Consider the following 15,130-nt stretch of genomic DNA (forward strand, 5'->3'; position numbering starts at 1 on the left):
TACAGATAGCGGTGTAGATATTTCCATGTGTATAGAGATAGCGGTGTAGACATTTCCAAATTTATACAGATACCGGTGTGGATAATTAAAGGTTCATACCGATGGTGGTGTAGATATTTCCATCCTTCTACAGATTGCGGTGTAGATATTTCCATGTTTATACAGATGGCGGTGTGCATATTTCCAGCTTTATACATATGGCGGTGTAGATATTTCCATGTTCATAGAGATGACGGTGTAGATATTTCCATGTTTACAGAGATAGAGATGTACATATTTCCTTGTTTATGGAGATAGCGGTGTAGATATTTCCATGTTTATACAGATGGCGGTGTAGATATTTCCATCTCTATACAGATGGAGGTTTAAATATTTCCATGTTCATACTGATGGCGGTGTAGATATTTCCATGTTTTTAAACATGGCGGTGTAGATATATCCATGTTTATACAGATAGCGGTGTAGATATTTCCATGTTTATACAGTTAGCTGTGTAGATATTTCCATGTTTATACAGATGACGGTGTAGATATTTCCATGTTTATACAGAAGGCGGTGTAGATATTTCCATGTTTATAGAGATGGCGGTGTAGATATTTCCATGTTTATACAGATAGCGGAGTAGATATTTCCATGTTTATACAGATAGCTGTGTACATATTTACATCTTTATACAAATGGCGGTGTAGATATTTCCATGTTTATACAGTTGGCGGTGTAGATATTTCCATCTTTATACAGACGGCGGTGTAGGTATTTCCATGTTTATAGTGATGGCGGTGTAGATATTTCCATGTTTATAGAGATAGCAGTGTAGTTATTTCCATGTTAATAGGCATAGCGGTGTAGCTATTTCCATGTTTATAGAGATAGCAGTGTAGTTATTTCCATGTTAATAGGCACAGCGGTGTAGATATTTCTATGTTTATAGAGATAGAGTTGTAGATATTTCCTTGTTTATACAGATAGCGGTGTAGATATTTCCATGTTTATAGAGATGGCGGTGTAGATATTTCCATGTTTATACAGATAGCTGTGTAGATATTACCATCTTTATACAGATGGTGGTGTAGATATTTACATGTTTATAGAGATGGCAGTGTAGATATTTCCATGTTTATACATGTGGCGGTGTAGATATTTCCATGTTTATACAGGTGGCGTTGTAGATATTTCCATGTTTATAGAGATAACGGTGTAGTTATTTCCATGTTAATAGGCATACCGGTGTAGATATTTCCATGTTTATAGAGAGAGGGGTGTAGATGTTTCCTTGTTTATACAGATAGCAGTGTAGATATTTCCATGTTTATAGAGATAGCGGTGTAGACATTTCCACATTTATACAGAGAGTGGTGTAGGTATTTAAAAGTTCATACAGATGGTGGTGTAGATATTTCCATCCTTACACAGATAGTGGTTTAGATATTTCCATGTTTGTTCAGATGGCGGTGTAGATATTTCCATCTTTATACAGATGGCGGTGTTGATATTTGATGTTCAAAGAGATGGCGGTGTAGATATTTCCATGTTTACAGAGACAGACGTGTAGATATTTCCTTGTTTCTAGAGATAGCAGTGTAGATATTTCCATGTTTCTACAGATGGCTGTGTGGATATTTCCATGTTTTTGGAGATGGCGGTGTAGTTATTTCCATGTTTATAGAGAAAGAGGTGTAGATGTTTCCTTGTTTATACAGATAGCGGTGTAGATATTTCCATGTTTATAGAGATAGCGGTGTAGCCATTTCCAAGTTTATACCGAGAGCGGTGTAGATATTTAAAGGTTCATACAGACGGTGGTGTAGATATTTCCATTCTTATACAGATAGCGGTGTAGATATTTCCATGTTTATACAGATGGCGGTGTAGATATTTCCATCTTTATACAGATGGCGGTGTAGATATTTCCATGTTCATAGAGATGGCGGTGTAGATATTTCCATGTTTACAGAGATAGAGGTGTAGATATTTCCTTGTTTATAGAGATACCGGTGTAGATATTTTCATGTTTATACAGATGGACAGATGACGGTGTAGATATTTCCATATCTACACAGATGGCGGTGTACATATTTCCAAGTTCATACAGATGGCGGTGTAGATATTTCCATGTTTTTAGACATGGCGGTGTAGATATTTCCGTGTTTTTAGACATGGCGGTGTAGTTATTTTCATGTTTATACAGATAGCGGTCTAGATATTTCCATGTTTATACAGTTAGCTGTGTGGATATTTCCATCGTTATACAGATGGCGGTGAAGATATTTCCATGTTCATACAGATGGCGGTGTAGATATTTCCATGTTTATACAGAAGGCGGTGTAGATATTTCCATGTTTATAGAGATGGCCGTGTAGATATTTACATGTTTAAAGAGATGACAGTGTAGATATTTCCATGTTTATAGAGATAGCGGTGTAGTTATTTCCATGTAAATAGGCATAGCGGTGTAGATATTTCCTTGTTTATAGAGATAGAGGTGTAGATATTTCCTAGTTTAAACAGATAGCGGTGTAGATATTTCCATGTTTATAGAGATAGCGGTGTAGACATTGCCACGTTTTTACAGATGGACAGATTGCGGTGTAGATATTTCCATATCTACACAGATGGCGGTGTACATATTTCCAAGTTCATACAGATGGCGGTGTAGATATTTCCATGTTTTTAGACATGGCGGTGTAGTTATTTTCATGTTTATATAGATAGCGGTGTAGATATTTCCATGGTTATAGAGATGGCGATGTAGATATTTCCATGTTTATACAGATGGCTGTGTAGATATTTCCATCTTTATACAGATGGCAGTGTAGATATTTCCATGTTCATAGAGATGGCGTTGTAGATATTTCCATGTTTACAGAGATAGAGGTGTAGATATTTCCTTCTTTATAGAGATACCGGTGTAGATATTTCCATGTATATACAGATGGACAGATGGCGGTGTTGATATTTCCATATCTACACAGATGGCGGTTTACATATTTCCAAGTTCATACAGATGGCAGTGTAGATATTTCCATGTTTTTAGACATGGCGGTGTAGATATTTCCATGTTTTTAGACATGGCGGTGTAGTTATTTTCATGTTTATACAGATAGCGGTGTAGATATTTCCATGTTTATACAGTTAGCTGTGTAGATATTTCCATCGTTATACAGATGGCGGTGAAGATATTTCCATGTTCATACAGATGGCGGTGTAGATATTTCCATGTTTATACAGATGGCGGTGTATATATTTCCATGTTTATAGAGATGGCCGTGTAGATATTTCCATGTTTAAAGAGATGACAGTGTAGATATTTCCATGTTTATAGAGATAGCGGTGTAGTTATTTCCATGAAAACAGGCATAGCGGTGTAGATATTTCCATGTTTATAGAGATGGCGGTGTAGATATTTCCATGTTTATACAGATGGCTGTGTAGATATTTCCATCTTTATACAGATGGTGGTGTAGATATTTCCATCCTTATACAGATAGCGGTGTAGATATTTCCATGTTTGAAGAGATGACAGTGTAGATATTTCCATGTTTATAGAGAGAGCGGTGTAGTTTTTTCCATGCAAATAGGCATAGTGGTGTAGATATTTCCTTGTTTATCGAGATAGAGGTGTAGATATTTCCTAGTGTAAACAGATAGCGGTGTAGATATTTCCAGGTTTATAGAGATCGCGGTGTAGACATTTCCAAGTTTATACAGTAAGCGGTGTAGATATATCCATGTTCATACAGATGGCGGTGTAGATATTTCCATTCTTATACAGATAGCGGTGCAGATATTTCCATGTTTCTACAGATGGCTGTGTAGATATTTCCATGTTTATGGAGATGGCCATGTAGATATTTCCATGTTTATAGAGACAGAGGTGTAGATGTTTCCTTGTTTATACAGATAGCGGTGTAGATATTTCCATGTTTATAGAGATAGCGGTGTAGCCATTTCCAAATTTCTACAGATAGCGGTGTAGATATTTAAAGGTTCATACAGATGGTGGTGTAGATATTTCCATCCTTATACAGATAGCGGTGTAGATATTTCCATATCTACACAGATGGCGTTGTACATGTTTCCAAGTTCATACAGATGGCAGTGTAGATATTTCCATGTTTTTAGACATGGCGGTGTAGATATTTCTATGTTTTTACAGATAGCGGTGTAGATATTTCCATGTATATACAGTTAGCTGTGTAGACATTTCCATCGTTATACAGATGGCGGTGAAGATATTTCCATGTATATACAGATGGCGGTGTAGATATTTCCATGTTTATAGAGATGGCCGTGCAGATATTTCCATGTTTAAAGAGATGACAGTGCAGATATTTCCATGTTTATAGAGATAGCGGTGTAGTTATTTCCATGTAAATAGGCATAGCGGTGTAGACATTTCCTTGTTTATATAGATAGACGTGTAGATATTTCCTAGTTTAAACAGATAGCGGTGTAGATATTTCCATGTTTATAGAGATAGCGGTGTAGACATTGCCACGTTTGTACAGATAGCGGTGTAGATATTTCCATGTCTATAGAGATGGCGGTGTAGATATTTCCATGTTTATTCTGATGGCTCTGTAGATATTTCCATCTTTATACAGATGGCGGTGTAGATATTTCCATGTTCATAGAGATGGCGGTGTAGATATTTCCATGGTTACAGTGATAGATGTGTAGATATTTCCATGTGTATAGAGATACCGGTGTAGATATTTCCATCTTTATACAGATGGCGGGGTAGATATTTCCATATCTATACAGTCGGCGTTATACTTATTTCCAAGTTCATACAGATGGCGGTGTAGATATTTCCATGTTTTTAGACATGGCGGTGTAGATATTTCCATGTTTATACTGATAGCGGTGTAGATATTTCCATGTTTATATAGTTAACTGTGTTGATTTTTCCATCGTTATACAGATGGCGGTGAAGATATTTCCATGTTCATACAGATGGCGGTGTAGATATTTCCATGTTTACACAGATGACGGTGTAGATATTTCCATGTTTATACAGAAGGCGGTGTAGGTATTTCCATGTTTATAGAGATGGCGGCATAGATATTTCCATGTTTATACAGATAGCGGTGTAGATATTTCCATGTTTATACAGATAGCTGTGTAGATATTTACCTCTTTATACAAATGGCGGTGTAGATATTTCCGTGTTTATATAGATGGCGGTGTAGATATTTCCATCTTTATACAGATTGCGGTGAAGGTATTTCCATGTTTATAGAGATGGCGGTGTAGATATTTCCATGTTCATACAGTTATCTGGGTAGATATTTCCATCGTTATACAGATGGCGGTGAAGATATTTCCATGTTCATACAGATGGTGGTGTAGATATTTCCATGTTTACACAGATGACGGTGTAAATATTTCCATGTTTATACAGAAGGCGGAGTAGATATTTTCATGTTTATAGAGATGGCGGTATAGATATTTCCATGTTTATACAGATAGCGGTGTAGATATTTCCATGTTTATACAGATAGCTGTGTAGATATTTACATCTTTATACAAATGGCGGTGTGGAAATTTCCATGTTTATATAGATGGGGGTGTAGATATTTCCATCTTTATACAGATGGCGGTGTACGTATTTCCATGTTTATAGAGATGGCGGTGTACATATTTCCGTGTTTATAGAGATAGTGGTGTAGATATTTCCATGTTAATAGGCATAGCGGTGTAGATATTTCCATGTTTATAGAGATGGCGGTGTAGACATTGCCACGTGTATACAGATAGCGGCGTAGATATTTCCATGTTTATAGAGATAGCGGTGTAGACATTGCCACGTTTATACAGATAGCGGTGTAGATATTTCCATGTTTATAGAGATGGCGGTGTAGATATTTCCATGTTTATACAGATGGCTGTGTAGATATTTCCATCTTTATACAGATGGTGGTGTAGATATTTCCATGTGTACACAGATAGTGGTGTAGATATTTCCATGTTTATACAGATGGCGGTGTAGATATTTCCATGTTTTTAGTCATGGCGGTGTAGATATTTCCATGTTTATACAGATAGCGGTGTAGTTATTTCCATGTTAATAGGAATAGCGGTGTAGATATTTCCATGTTTATAGAGACAGAGGTGTAGATATTTCCTTGTTTATACAGATAGCGTTGTAGATATTTCCATGTTTATAGAGATAGCGGTGTAGACATTTCGACATTTATACATATAGTGGTGCAGATATTTAAAGCTTCATACAGATTCTGGTGTAAATATTTCCATCCTTATACAGATAGCGGTGTAGATATTTCCATGTTTGTACAGATGGTGGTGTAGCTATTTCCATCTTTATACAGATGGCGGTGTAGGTACTTCCATGTTCATAGAGATGGCGGTGTAGAGATTTCCATGTTTATAGAGATAGCGGTGTAGATATTTGCATGTTTATACAGATAGCTATGTAGATATTTCCATCTTTATACAGATGGCGGTGTAGATATTTCCATGTTTATACAGATGGCGGTGTAGATATTTCCATGTTTAAAGAGATGACAGTGTAGATATTTCCATGTTTATAGAGATAGCGGTGTAGTTATTTCCATGTAAATAGGCATAGCCGTGTAGATATTTCCTTCTTTATAGAGATAGAGGTTCAGATATTTCCTAGTTTAAACAGATAGCGGTGTAGATATTTCCATGTTTATAGAGATCACGGTGTAGACATTTCCACGTTTATACAGTAATTGGTGTAGATATATCCATGTACATGCAGATGGCGGTGTATATATTTCCATCCTTATACAGATAGCGGTGTAGATATTTCCATGTTTGTACAGATGGTGGTGTAGGTATTTCCATCTTTATACAGATGGCGGTGTAGATATTTCCATGTTCATAGAGATGGCGGTGTAGATATTTCCATGTTTATACAGAAAGCGGTGTAGATATTTGCATGTTTATACAGATAGCGGTGTAGATATTTCCATGTTCATACAGTTATCTGGGTAGATATTTCCATCGTTATACAGATGGCGGTGAAGATATTTCCATGTTCATACAGATGGTGGTGTAGATATTTCCATGTTTACAGTGATAGATGTGTAGATATTTCCATGTGTATAGAGATACCGGTGAAGATATTTCCATGTTTATACAGATGGCGGGGTAGATATTTCCATATCTATACAGACGGCGGTATACATATTTCCAAGTTCATACAGATGGCGGTGTAGATATTTCCATGTTTTTAGACATGGCGGTGTAGATATTTCCATGTTTATACAGATAGCGGTGTAGATATTTCCATGTTCATACAGTTATCTGGGTAGATATTTCCATCGTTATACAGATGGCGGTGAAGATATTTCCATGTTCATACAGATGGTGGTGTAGATATTTCCATGTTTACACAGATGACGGTGTAAATATTTCCATGTTTATACAGAAGGCGGAGTAGATATTTCCATGTTTATAGAGATGGCGGTATAGATATTTCCATGTTTATACAGATAGCGGTGTAGATATTTCCATGTTTATACAGATAGCTGTGTAGATATTTACAATTTTATACAAATGGCGGTGTAGATATTTCCATGTTTATATAGATGGGGGTGTAGATATTTCCATCTTTATACAGATGGCGGTGTACGTATTTCCATGTTTATAGAGATGGCGGTGTACATATTTCCGTGTTTTTAGAGATAGTGGTGTAGATATTTCCATGTTAATAGGCATAGCGGTGTAGATATTTCCATGTTTATAGAGATGGCGGTGTAGACATTGCCACGTGTATACAGATAACGGCGTAGATATTTCCATGTTTATAGAGATAGCGGTGTAGACATTGCCACGTTTATACAGATAGCGGTGTAGATATTTCCATGTTTATAGAGATGGCGGTGTAGATATTTCCATGTTTATACAGATGGCTGTGTAGATATTTCCATCTTTATACAGATGGTGGTGTAGATATTTCCATGTGTACACAGATAGTGGTGTAGATATTTCCATGTTTATACAGATGGCGGTGTAGATATTTCCATGTTTTTAGTCATGGCGGTGTAGATATTTCCATGTTTATACAGATAGCGGTGTAGTTATTTCCATGTTAATAGGATTAGCGGTGTAGATATTTCCATGTTTATAGAGACAGAGGTGTAGATATTTCCTTGTTTATACAGATAGCGTTGTGGATATTTCCATGTTTATAGAGATAGCGGTGTAGACATTTCGACATTTATACATATAGTGGTGCAGATATTTAAAGCTTCATACAGATTCTGGTGTAGATATTTCCATCCTTATACAGATAGCGGTGTAGATATTTCCATGTTTGTACAGATGGTGGTGTAGGTATTTCCATCTTTATACAGATGGCGGTGTAGGTATTTCCATGTTCATAGAGATGGCGGTGTAGATATTTCCATGTTTATAGAGATAGCGGTGTAGATATTTGCATGTTTATACAGATAGCTATGTAGATATTTCCATCTTTATACAGATGGCGGTGTAGATATTTCCATGTTTATACAGATGGCGGTGTAGATATTTCCATGTTTAAAGAGATGACAGTGTAGATATTTCCATGTTTATAGAGATAGCGGTGTAGTTATTTCCATGTAAATAGGCATAGCCGTGTAGATATTTCCTTCTTTATAGAGATAGAGGTTCAGATATTTCCTAGTTTAAACAGATAGCGGTGTAGATATTTCCATGTTTATAGAGATCACGGTGTAGACATTTCCACGTTTATACAGTAATTGGTGTAGATATATCCATGTACATACAGATGGCGGTGTATATATTTCCATCCTTATACAGATAGCGGTGTAGATATTTCCATGTTTGTACAGATGGTGGTGTAGGTATTTCCATCTTTATACAGATGGCGGTGTAGATATTTCCATGTTCATAGAGATGGCGGTGTAGATATTTCCATGTTTATACAGAAAGCGGTGTAGATATTTGCATTTTTATACAGATAGCGGTGTAGATATTTCCATGTTCATACAGTTATCTGGGTAGATATTTCCATCGTTATACAGATGGCGGTGAAGATATTTCCATGTTCATACAGATGGTGGTGTAGATATTTCCATGTTTACACAGATGACGGTGTAAATATTTCCATGTTTATACAGAAGGCGGAGTAGATATTTCCATGTTTATAGAGATGGCGGTATAGATATTTCCATGTTTATACAGATAGCGGTGTAGATATTTCCATGTTTATACAGAGAGCTGTGTAGATATTTACATCTTTATACAAATGGCAGTGTAGATATTTCCATGTTTATATAGATGGGGGTGTAGATATTTCCATCTTTATACAGATGGCGGTGTACGTATTTCCATGTTTATAGAGATGGCGGTGTACATATTTCCGTGTTTATAGAGATAGTGGTGTAGATATTTCCATGTTAATAGGCATAGCGGTGTAGATATTTCCATGTTTATAGAGATGGCGGTGTAGACATTGCCACGTGTATACAGATAGCGGCGTAGATATTTCCATGTTTATAGAGATAGCGGTGTAGACATTGCCACGTTTATACAGATAGCGGTGTAGATATTTCCATGTTTATAGAGATGGCGGTGTAGATATTTCCATGTTTATACAGATGGCTGTGTAGATATTTCCATCTTTATACAGATGGTGGTGTAGATATTTCCATGTGTACACAGATAGTGGTGTAGATATTTCCATGTTTATACAGATGGCGGTGTAGATATTTCCATGTTTTTAGTCATGGCGGTGTAGATATTTCCATGTTTATACAGATAGCGGTGTAGTTATTTCCATGTTAATAGGAATAGCGGTGTAGATATTTCCATGTTTATAGAGACAGAGGTGTAGATATTTCCTTGTTTATACAGATAGCGTTGTAGATATTTCCATGTTTATAGAGATAGCGGTGTAGACATTTTGACATTTATACATATAGTGGTGCAGATATTTAAAGCTTCATACAGATTCTGGTGTAGATATTTCCATCCTTATACAGATAGCGGTGTAGATATTTCCATGTTTGCACAGATGGTGGTGTAGGTATTTCCATCTTTATACAGATGGCGGTGTAGGTATTTCCATGTTCATAGAGATGGCGGTGTAGATATTTCCATGTTTATAGAGATAGCAGTGTAGATATTTGCATGTTTATACAAATAGCTATGTAGATATTTCCATCTTTATACAGATGGCGGTGTAGATATTTCCATGTTTATACAGATGGCGGTGTAGATATTTCCATGTTTAAAGAGATGACAGTGTAGATATTTCCATGTTTATAGAGATAGCGGTGTAGTTATTTCCATGTAAATTGGCATAGCCGTGTAGATATTTCCTTCTTTATAGAGATAGAGGTTAAGATATTTCCTAGTTTAAAGAGATAGTGGTGTAGATATTTCCATGTTTATAGAGATCACGGTGTAGACATTTCCACGTTTATACAGTAATTGGTGTAGATATATCCATGTACATAATGATGGCGGTGTATATATTTCCATCCTTATACAGATAGCGGTGTAGATATTTCCATGTTTGTACAGATGGTGGTGTAGGTATTTCCATCTTTATACAGATGGCGGTGTAGATATTTCCATGTTCATAGAGATGGCGGTGTAGTTATTTCCATGTTTATACAGAAAGCGGTGTAGATATTTGCATGTTTATACTGACAGCTGTGTAAATATTTCCATCTTTATACAGATGGCGGTGTAGATATTTCCATGTTTATACAGATGGCGGTGTAGATATTTCCATGTTTAAAGAGATGACAGTGTAGATATTTCCATGTTTATAGAGATAGCGGTGTACTTATTTCCATGTAAATAGGCATAGCCGTGTAGATATTTCCTTCTTTATAGAGATAGAGGTTCAGATATTTCCTAGTTTAAACAGATAGCGATGTAGATATTTCCATGTTTATAGAGATCACGGTGTAGACATTTCCACGTTTATACAGTAAGCGGTGTAGATATATCCAAGTTCATACAGATGGCGGTGTAGATATTTCCATGTTTATACAGATAGCTGTGTAGATATTTACATCTTTATACAAATGGCGGTGTAGATATTTCCATGTTTATACAGTTAGCTGGGTAGATATTTCCATCGTTATACAGATGGCGTGAAGATATTTCCATGTTCATACAGATGGCGGAGTAGATATTTCCATGTTTACACAGATGACGGTGTAGATATTTCCATGTTTATACAGAAGGCGGTGTAGATATTTCCATGTTTATAGAGATGGCGGTATAGATATTTCCATGTTTATACAGATATCGGTGTAGATATTTCCATGTTTATACAGATAGCTGTGTAGATATTTACATCTTTATACAAATGGCGGTGTAGATATTTCCATGTTTATATAGATGGCGGTGTAGATATTTCCATCTTTATACAGATGGCGGTGTAGGTATTTCCATGTTTATAGAGATGGCGGTATAGATATTTTCATGTTTATAGAGATAGAGGTGTAGATATTTCCATGTTAATAGGCATAGCGTTGTAGATATTTCCATGTTTATAGAGATGGCGGTGTAGACATTGCCACGTTTATACAGATAGCGGTGTAGATATTTCCATGTTTATAGAGATAGCGGTATAGACATTGCCACGTTTATACAGATAGCGGTGTAGATATTTCCACGTTTATAGAGATGGCAGTGTAGATATTTCCATGTTTATACAGATGGCTGTGTAGATATTTCCATCTTTATACAGATGGTGGTGTAGATATTTCCATATTTACACACATAGTGGTGTAGATATTTCCATGTTTATACAGATGGCGGTGTAGATATTTCCATGTTTATACAGATAGCGGTGTAGTTTTCCATGTTAATAGGGAAAGCGGTGTAGATATTTCCATGTTTATAGAGACAGAGGTGTAGATATTTCCTTGTTAATACAGATAGCGTTGTAGATATTTCCATGTTTATAGAGATAGCGGTGTAGACATTTCGACATTTATACAGATAGTGGTGTAGATATTTAAAGCTTCATACAGATGCTGGTGTAGATATTTCCATCCTTATGCAGATAGCGGTGTAGATATTTCCATGTTTGTACAGATGGTGGTGTAGGTATTTCCATCTTTATACAGATGGCGGTGTAGATATTTCCATGTTCTTAGAGATGGCGGTGTAGATATTTCCATGTTTATACCGATAGCGGTGTAGATATTTGCATGTTTATACAGATAGCTGTGTAGATATTTCCATCTTTATACAGATGGCGTTGTAGATATTTCCAAGTTTGTACAGATGGCGGTGTAGATAATTCCATGTTTAAAGAGATGACAGTGTAGACATTTCCATGTTTATAGAGATAGCGGTGTAGTTATTTCCATGTAAATAGGCATAGACGTGTAGATATTTCCTTCTTTATAGAGATAGAGGTTCAGATATTTCCTAGTTTAAACAGATAGCGGTGTAAATATTTCCATGTTTATAGAGATCACGGTGTAGACATTTCCACGTTTATACAGTAAGCGGTGTAGATATATCCATGTTCATACAGATGGCGGTGTAGATATTTCCATCCTTATACAGATAGCGGTGTAGTTACTTCCATGTTTCTACAGATGGCTGTATAGATATTTCCATGTTTATGGAGATTTCGGTGTAGATATTTCCATGTTTATAGAGACAGAGGTGTAGATGTTTCCTTGTTTATACAGATAGCGGTGTAGATATTTCCATGTTTATAGAGATGGCGGTGTAGATATTTCCATGTTTATAGAGATAGCGGTGTAGTTATTTCCATGTAAATAGGCATAGCGGTGTAGATATTTCCTTGTTTATAGAGACAGAGGTGTAGATATTTGCTAGTTTAAACAGATAGCGGTGTAGATATTTCCATGTTTATAGAGATCACGGTGTAGACATTTCCACGTTTATACAGTAAGCGATGTAGATATATCCATGTTCATACAGATGGCGGTGTAGATATTTCCATCCTTATACAGATAGCGGTGTAGATATTTCCATGTTTCTACAGATGGCTGTGTAGATATTTCCATGTTTATGGAGATTTCGGTGTAGATATTTCCATGTTTATAGAGACAGAGGTGTAGATGTTTCCTTGTTTATACGGATAGTGGTGTAGATATTTCCATGTTTATAGAGATAGCGGTGTAGCCATATCCAAATTTATACAGATAGCGGTGTAGATATTTAAAGGTTCATACCGATGGTGGTGTAGATATTTCCATCGTTATACAGATGGCAGTGAAGATATTTCCATGTTCATACAGATGGCGGTGTAGATATTTCCATGTTTATACAGATGACGGTGTAGATATTTCCATGTTTATAGAGACAGAGGTGTAGATGTTTCCTTGTTTATACAGATAGTGGTGTAGATATTTCCATGTTTATAGAGATAGCGGTGTAGCCATATCCAAATTTATACAGATAGCAGTGTAGATATTTAAAGGTTCATACCGATGGTGGTGTTGATATTTCCATCGTTATACAGATGGCAGTGAAGATATTTCCATGTTCATACAGATGGCGGTGTAGATATTTCCATGTTTATACAGATGACGGTGTAGATATTTCCATGTTTATACAGAAGGCGGTGTACACATTTCCATGTTTATAGAGATGGCGGTGTAGATATTTCCATGTTTATAGAGATAGCGGTGTAGATATTTCCTTGTTTATACAGATTGCGGTGTAGATATCTCCATGTTAATAGAGATAGCTGTGTAGACATTGCCACGTTCATAGAGATAGCGGTGTAGATATTTCCATGTTTATAGAGATGTCGGTGTAGATTTTTCCATTTTTATACAGATGGCTGTGTAGATATTTTCATCTTTATACAGATGGTGGTGTAGATACTTCCATCCTTATACAGATAGCGGTGTAGATATTTCCATGTTTATAGAAATGGCGGTGTAGATATTTCCATGTTTATGGAGATAACGGTGTAGTTATTTCCATGTTAATAGGCATAGCGGTGTAGATATTTCCATGTTTATAGAGACAGAGGTGTAGATATTTCCTTGTTTATACAGATAGCGTTGTAGATATTTCCATGTTTATGGAGATAGCGGTGCAGACATTTCCACATTTATACAGATAGTGGTGTAGATATTTTAAGGTTCATACAAACGCTGGTGTAGATATTTCCATCCTTATACAGATAGCGGTGTAGATATTTCCATGTCTGTACAGATGGCAGTGTCGATATTTCCATCTTTATACAGATGGCAGTGTAGATATTTCCAAGTTCATAGAGATGGCGGTGTAGATATTTCCATGTTTATACAGATAGCGGTGTAGATATTTCCATCTTTATACATATGGAGGTGTAGTTATTTCCATGTTTATACAGATGGCGTTGTAGATATTTCCATGTTTATAGAGATGGCCGTGTAGATATTTCCATGTTTAAAGAGATGACAGTGTAGATATTTCCATGTTTATAGAGATAGCGGTGTAGTTATTTCCATGTAAATAGGCATAGCGGTGTAGATATTTCCTTGTTTATAGAGATAGAGGTGTAGATATTTCCTAGTTTAAACAGATAGCAGTGTAGATATTTCCATGATTATAGAGATCGCGGTGTAGACATTTCCACGTTTATACAGTAAGCGGTGTAGATATATCCATGTTCATAGAGATGGCGGTGTAGATATTTCCATGTTTAGAGAGATAGAGATGTAGATATTTCCATGTGTATAGAGTTACCGGTGGAGATATTTCCATGTTTATACAGATGGCGGGGTAGATATTTCCATATCTATACAGACGGCGGTATACATATTTCCAAGTTCATACAGATGGTGGTGTAGATATTTTCATGTTTTTAGACATGGCGGTGTAGATATTTCCATGTTTATACAGATAGCGTTGTAGATATTTCCATGTTTATACAGTTAGCTGTGTAGACATTTCCATCGTTATACAGATGGCGGTGAAGATATTTCCATGTTCATACAGATGGCGGTGTAGGTATTTCCATGTTTACAAAGATGACGGTGTAGATATTTCCATGTTTATACAGAAGGCGGTGTAGATATTTCCATGTTTATAGAGATGCCGGTATAGATATTTCCATGTTTATACAGACAGCGGTGTAGATATTTCCATCTTTATACAGATAGCTGTGTAGATATTTACATCTTTATACAAA

The sequence above is a fragment of the Gorilla gorilla genome, chromosome 5 (assembly GCF_029281585.2).
Source record: "Gorilla gorilla gorilla isolate KB3781 chromosome 5, NHGRI_mGorGor1-v2.1_pri, whole genome shotgun sequence".
Classification (NCBI taxonomy): domain Eukaryota; kingdom Metazoa; phylum Chordata; class Mammalia; order Primates; family Hominidae; genus Gorilla; species Gorilla gorilla.